General features: G+C 46.0%; 1 protein-coding gene across 2 annotated transcripts in view; it reads left to right on the forward strand.

Annotated features, from left to right (window-relative positions):
- Positions 1-736: 736 nt before the first annotated feature.
- LOC310810585 (protein BTG3) overlaps positions 737-7,742 on the forward strand; it is a 12,628-nt gene continuing 5,622 nt past the window's right edge. For both annotated transcript variants that reach the window (XM_083678404.1, XM_083678405.1), the window contains exon 1: positions 737-976. The gene's annotated coding sequence lies outside the window, so the exon portion shown is untranslated. The remainder of the gene's footprint in view (positions 977-7,742) is intronic.

Consider the following 7,742-nt stretch of genomic DNA (forward strand, 5'->3'; position numbering starts at 1 on the left):
ACTGAATCACAGAACAGACCTAAAGAATGTCAACAGGTAAACAGTGATTTCCTGTTCTTGTTAAGGTAGTAGTACTCTATTCTATTCTATTCTATTCTATTCTATTCTATCCTGTTCTACTGTGTTGTTCTAGGTGTGAACAGGATGATGAGTGAGCGCTGAAGAGAGGAGTAGCCACCGTTATGTAAGCTGTTGAGCAACGTCCCTCTAAAACCCTGCCCCCGGGCCAGGGGTCTGGCTACCTGTCACTTCAGGGATCCCATGAGATCACCGAGCTGAGGTGTGATCGGGTCCAACCTAAGCACTCAGAAATAAACCTGCTCGCTTACCACTGAGATTCCAATTTTCTAAAGTTTGAATCACATCGTATACACATCGGTATTTACAACATGTTAGGGTTTAGCAGTAGCCTAGGCCTACGGTGCATACCAAGTGTTCACAAAGAGAGAACGATTTGGCTAATTACAAATTAATTTCAAATTAATTTATTTTCAATCAGAAATGTGATTGTAGAATGAAACAAGGAAAAACGAAGTATTATTAGAAGCTATACGTCAAAGATTGAGGTGATTGACTTCAATAGAAGTGAACACATGAAAGACGCACACGGTGTCGAACAGCGTCGTCCCGGACCGGGGCTCACACCATATTTGGTCCGGTGGGTTTGAGTCGGTTCTCTCGTAGTAGAACTCAGTCAGCGTGTTGCTCATAGCCGTGAGCGAGGAAGTGAGTCAGATTGACGGTAACGTTCCGCCTCGTTTACAGTCGTCCCGTCCACAGCAGACCAATGCCGAACGAGGAACGTGGACGGATTTGACTGCGCTGAGACACAGAACACGGAAGCAACATGTGCCGTCAGTAAGAACTACTACACCAGCCTGCGAGTCGCCCGATCAGCAACACATCCTACAAGCAGGAAATAACGAAAATCCCCCAATATACAGACTATTTATAAAAAAGACGTTGGCTATTATTGGTAAGTCAAAACTATTATGTAGTTTGGCTAAGTGGTTTGCCAATTATTTTGTGATTGGATATTAATTGTTATAATACAATTAGCCTTATAAGTGGGATTGAAATAATAATTGTTGGCCGTTGCCATGACTAAATAAGGTATACTGTGATAGCTTGTTTGTAACAATAACTGAACATGACAGATCTGAGATAACACACACATTACAACCCCATCTCTTTTGCTATCTGTCACCATTTCATTATTATGAGATGTAGGACACGATATTTTGATATCCTAAACATTTACGGAGTTAATGAGGGATAGAGTGGCAATTTCAGAATTGTTGAAATGATTGGTTTGGAGATAGTTGTATATGTTTTAGGGTTGCTACATAATTGACATCTTTAAAAGGCTCAGTCGTACGTTGTCCTTGTTTACTTAACTTTTAATACGCTTTGGAGTCTTAAACGGAGTATATCTACTAGCCCTGATCAGGGTATGACAGAAACCTTCTCCTAGTATCTCGTCTCCACAGGGGACTTTCCTCGCTCACTGTTTTCGATCGAACCAAGTCGGGGGAAAATTCGGCGCCACAACGCGGAAAATGTCAACACAAGAGCGGAAAACCCCGAGTCTATCTGCCGCATACATCTGCGTATCCGCTTAATCAAATCTAAACTGCTTAAGGATTTCCTATATGACTTAGACCATAAAAAGCACCGTCATTTAAGTGATACAATCGTATTAATTCAATCTTTTCGTAGTCTCCAATAAGCACGTGTACTTGGAGACGTCCTGCGCGTCCTCTCCTCTCCTCTCCTTTGTGTGGAGCCTCGAGCCCCCGGACCAACACGAAGTCGTTCTTCTGGTTTCGCTTCGATTCCCTGCGATCTTATGATGTCGTGACATTTAACACCACTCAAAGATCTGAAGTTTCACATGCACTTGCTGCCTGTGCAGACGTGACAACGTGTAATCATGTCATGCATAATGTCTATGTGATAACAATAACACACAAACTACTGTTTAATTCAACCAGTCACTCAATAACGTTTTGTTTGCTGGCTTCAAAGATGTCAATGACATGGTCATAACAACCTCATGTATCATTAGGCCATTAATATAATATTAATACATAATAATATATGCCATTTAGCTGACGCCTTTATCCAAAGCGACTTACATTGCAGCGAGTGCATACATCTGTAATTATATATGGTCCCATTAGGAAAATGACATATGGCTATAATGCGTTACGGGTTACATTACAGTTACATGTGCAATAGCTCAACACAGATGAAGTTGTTGTTGCCGTCTCAGTTCGTCATGTGGTCTATGCAGAGACGCCTCCAGGCGGTTTTAGGCTGGGCTAACTGGTTTCCACGGTTGTTTACATTTCCATAGGTAACTGGTTTTCACCGTCAGGATCAAACTCATGTTTATCTTTATACAACCACTGCGGCTGTGTATGTTGTTGTTGGGTTGTAAATAGGTCAAACCTTAACTTCACACAGATTGATTAAGCGACTGGCTCTCCGTCGACACTACAACAGTGTCACAGCGGTGTCCCCGCGTCAGCTGACCTGTCACCCGTAGCAGCCAGAGGTTCGATGCAGCAACTTGATAAGACGTTTGTTGCTTATCAATGAACAGTACAGCTCCATAGACCAGCAAGGACACTGAATATCCTACTGCAGGGGAGGCTGGTGGAGGTAGAAATCGGAGGACGGGCTCATTGTAATGCATGGAACGGAATAAGGAATGGTAACAAGCACATTCGTCATTCCGTTCCATGCGTTGCAATGAGCCCGTCCTCCGGTTTCTACCTCCACCAGCCTCCCCTGCAGTCGCTCCTGCTGAGCTAAAGCCAAGGCCCTGTAGACCAGGACAGACATGGAGCCCTACAGAGCAGCAGCTTGGCTGTGGATCCCCTGATGACATCATCAGACTGCATTCGTCTGGTGATGAAGTCATCACTGATAGGAAAGACATTACCTTCATTCCTGTCAGTCTGTGTGGACGGCAGGCTGTACGAACAAAGTCCTTTTCAGCTCAGTGTGACAGGTGATTGGATGACTCGGTCATGACGGGGATGATGCCCGTCTGTGATCGTAGAGACAGTGTGTCATCATTCCTGAGACCGCTCCATGCATTACAACGAGCCCGTCCTCCGATTTCTACCTCCACCAGCCTCCTCTGCCACTGAACTTCCCAGGTGAGGTCAGGTCTCTGAGGTGTAAACCCTCACAGCATGAAGTCTCTGCTAGCACACAATAGTCTCCATTATCACATTCACATTTACATGTTTTACATTTAGAAGATGCTTTTATCCAAAGCGACTCACAACAAGTACATTTGTCTTAGTAAGTGAATCATCTATACATCATCATAAGAAAACATCTATGCCAGGACCAGGTGCCATTGGCTGTCACAATGCTAGAAGAAGGAAGGATTATTATTATTATTATTAGGATTATTTTTTTTCTGATACAGTACTACAGTGATCAAAGAGGCGGTCTGAGCATGGAGCTGTCAGTCCGTCTGAGCTGTGTGACGAGTCAGCGGTTGAATCATAGGGTCTGTAACTTGAGTCATAATCACCAGTATCAGGGTTGGGGTTACACTTACCATTTATTTTCAATACAAAAAGCTTTTGTTGTCAAACGGTTTTCCCCCCACAATTGTTTACTGTATATTTAAACCACTTCCTGAATTGGCATCTAATTGACCATAACCCTGACTGACTCATCACCGTAGACAGCCTTAACACAGACCGACTGACAGACAGCCTTAACACAGACCGACTGACAGACAGCCTTAACACAGACCGACTGACAGACAGCCTTAACACAGCCCGACTGACAGACAGCCTTAACACAGACCGACTGACAGACAGCCTTAACACAGACCGACTGACAGACAGCCTTAACACAGCCCGACTGACAGACAGCCTTAACACAGACCGACTGACAGACAGCCTTAACACAGCCCGACTGACAGACAGCCTTAACACAGACCGACTGACAGCTCTGACATACTTCTCGGTCCTCACTGGCCCAACCCTAGACTCATGTCACCTTCTACCATTTTGACTGCCTCATGTGGGACATTGTTCCTGTCGGCTGAGCTGCCAGTCAGAGTCTGTCACACCAGGCTTGTGCCACCTGCAGGGGCAGCTCAGGTACGCAAGCAATGCCTGTCCTCAGAAACAATTCTATCAACAGGGTTTACCGAGTTGTCTTTTGGCTGATGCAAACACTGGTTGTGTGTGTGTGTGTGTGTGTGTGTGTGTGTGTGTGTGTGTGTGTGTGTGTGTGTGTGTACGTAGCAGCTTTGTCGGTTATCCCGCCACACTCTTCCCCTTTTCCAGCTAACCCCATCCTTCCCTCCAGTGTTTGTGTGTGTGTGTGTGTGTGTGTGTGTGTGTGTGTGTGTGTGTGTGTGTGTGTGTGTGTGTGTGTGTGTGTGTGTGTGTGTGTGTGTGTGAGACAGAGAGAGTTTCGACATCCTGAGAGAACGTGGTGTTTTTCAGGGCTTTGTGACCTCACAGTGTCAGAGACGGCTGTGACATGAAGGTTGTTTGTCTAGTCAGAGTTCAGGACCTGCAGCATCTGGAACAGACACATTCTGAAGCTGTTATTAATAGAAGAAGAAACCTCAACTTCTGTAATTCCATCTGTATTATTGTAACAACATTAGGGTCATATGTAAAGTGCTTTTCATAATACAAGAATAATCTCAAAGTGCATTAAATAAAAGATAATAAAAAAAAAAAAAAAAAAAAATAATGACAAGAATATAATCATAAAAAATACAACAAGAAACAACAAAAAGAAAAGAAATAAAAGCAAAACTAACTAACATAACCATATCATAAAAACAGCAATCAAAGTCTAGGAGGAAGGATCCTACTGTTCTATTGATTACATCTTTTATTACTCCCTAATTACTTCCTGTCCAGACCAACCCTGTCCAGGCTTAGTTTGTGTCGTTGTGGGATGAGAACAGTGATTAGAAGAGTCAGCAGACGGAGCTGAGCTGCACCATGAGGCCTGAGGCCTGAGGCCTGAGCTGCACCATGAGGCCTGAGCTGCACCATGAGGCCTGAGGCCTGAGGCCTGAGCTGCACCATGAGGCCTGAGGCCTGAGGCTAGTCTGGGGGCTGAACCTCACTTACCCTCTCAACACACAACTAAAGCAACTGCTGTCTTACCGTCTCCAAAGTGTGTGTGTGTGTGTGTGTGTGTGTGTGTGTGTGTGTTGTGTGTGTGTTGTGTGTGTGTCAGTCAGTATGTCAAGTTCTCAGCAGTAATAACAGTGATACTAGCTGTGGCATATTGTAAGGAGGAAGTCAGCTCCAGGGTGTGCCGCTCACCGCAACATATTTCTGTCAGCTCGCTAGCTCAGCACTTCTGCTGGTAAACATTACAACAGATTTGAGCTGTAGCAACCGTAGCCTGTCTTCTCTCTGTCTCTCTCTCTCTCCCTCGCTCTCTCCTTCTCTCCTTGCCTCTCTCTCTCTCTCTCTCTCTCTCCCTCCCTGTCTCTCTCTCTCTCTCCCTCCCTGTCTCTCTCTCTGTCCCTCTCTGTTTGTCTCTCCCTGTCTCTCTCTCTGTCCCTCTCTGTTTGTCTCTCCCTGTCTCTCTCTCTCTCTCTGTCCCTCTCTGTCACTCTCTCTACATCTGACACTGGCTCGATTCTACCTAAACAGTGTGTGATGCCAGAGGATGTGGTTGGTTGGACCACACTCTCGTGGCGAGCGACCGGAGACGTGTTCCCACACCCCCGTGAGCGACCTTGCTTCATCTCCTTCCACGAAGGCCGCGGCGTCATCTCAGTGTGCTAACACAACATGGTGTTGACAGATAAGGGCGACTTCCTCACCTGTGTTCTCTAATCGACAGGTGCGTCGGAAAAAAAGAATAAACACACACTCTGTCTGTCTGTCTCTGAAGTGGAATACGTTTTAATAGGTGCTGCAACCTTTCGGTCAGAGATCTTCGTCAGGCATCATCATCATCATCGTCGTCATCATCATCATCATCGTCGTCGTCGTCAGACACACATACTTTAATGAGAAGAGCAGAACAGGAGTGTTACTGTAGGAGACAGGATTTAGGGGTACGCTGGATCTTGACGGAGGTTGGTTGTCTGACGTGGGGGAGGACTCTGATGGGGGAGGACTCTGATGGGGGAGGACTCTGCAGGTTGACTTGGTGAGGTTGGTGCATGGGACATAAAAAAAAAAAAGCAAATATTGACAAAAAAATTTGCAAAATATTAACAAAATAGCAATAACAAACTTACAAAATGGAACAATAAGACTGTATTTTGTAGGCTGTGTGAGGCTAAGTGGCAATGAGGCTAGAGGCTGTGAGACGGGTCTGGAGCCTGTACACGATAAGTTAGAATCATTTTAAATAATTATAAATCATTGGCGAGGAGGATGCCCTGGAGGCGTCTGCTGTGCGCACGGCAGAACCCCCCTTCGTAGATTCCTGCAGAGACGGAGCAGAGCAGGTGGGACAGGTGGAGAACAGGTGGAGGGGAGGAGAACGGGGAGGTGGCGGGGTGAGATTGAGCGAAACACACAGGTGTCACGTAGATCGGCTGAGCATACATGCGTTGCAGGTGGTGGTGTGAGGGGCGTGGCCTGCGTCCTGGTTCCACCTGCCAGCAGAGACATTCAGAGACATTCAGAGACATTCAGAGACATTGCAGAGACATTGCAGAGACATTCAGAGACATTCAGAGACATTCAGAGACATTGCAGAGACATTGCAGAGACATTCAGAGACATTCAGAGACATTCAGAGACATTGCAGAGACATTCAGAGACATTGCAGAGACATTGCAGAGACATTGCAGAGACATTGCAGAGACATTCAGAGACATTGCAGAGACATTCAGAGACATTGCAGAGACATTCAGAGACATTGCAGAGACATTGCAGAGACATTCAGAGACATTCAGAGACATTGCAGAGACATTCAGAGACATTGCAGAGACATTCAGAGACATTGCAGAGACATTCAGAGACATTCAGAGACATTGCAGAGACATTCAGAGACATTGCAGAGACATTCAGAGACATTGCAGAGACATTGCATGGGAGCTTTTTTTTTTTTCTCTATTTGTTCCACTCATAGTCATGTGGTCCTCTGTGGCTCAGTTGGTAGAGCGCAGCTGGGACCATATATACTGAAATGTGTGCACTCACTGCAATGTAAGTCGCTTTGGATAAAAGCGTCAGCTAAATGGCATCTATTATGTGGCATGGCTAACTCTAATGCACAAGGACCAGGATCCGGATCAGTGTGTTCACACACACATGGACTCTGTGTCTGTACCTGGGAAGGCCAGGTTTTGCATGTGTGTCCTGTACAGCGCGTCCAGGGACAGGGGTGGTTTGCATCTTGTTTGCCTGTTTGTACCACAGACCCTGGCTCTGCCTCCAGGTCAACAACACAAGGCTGTGTTCAAGGCTCCCTCGTAGGGCAGGCTGACTGACTGTACACACACACACACACACACACACACACACACACACAACAGATAAGTCTCTCTGTGAAGGTCAGGATAATAGAGCACACACATACGCCTGTGCGCACACACACACACACACACACACACACACACGCGTGCACACACACACCCACGCAAACACGCACGTACACACACACACACACACATGCACACACACACGCACACAGCAGGAAGTACTCTTATCAGCACATATGGGTTCCCTCTCCCCTCCGTGCTGTGAACTGAATGGTTGTCATTATCT

The sequence above is a fragment of the Argentina silus genome, assembly GCF_951799395.1.
Source record: "Argentina silus genome assembly, chromosome: 10".
Classification (NCBI taxonomy): domain Eukaryota; kingdom Metazoa; phylum Chordata; class Actinopteri; order Argentiniformes; family Argentinidae; genus Argentina; species Argentina silus.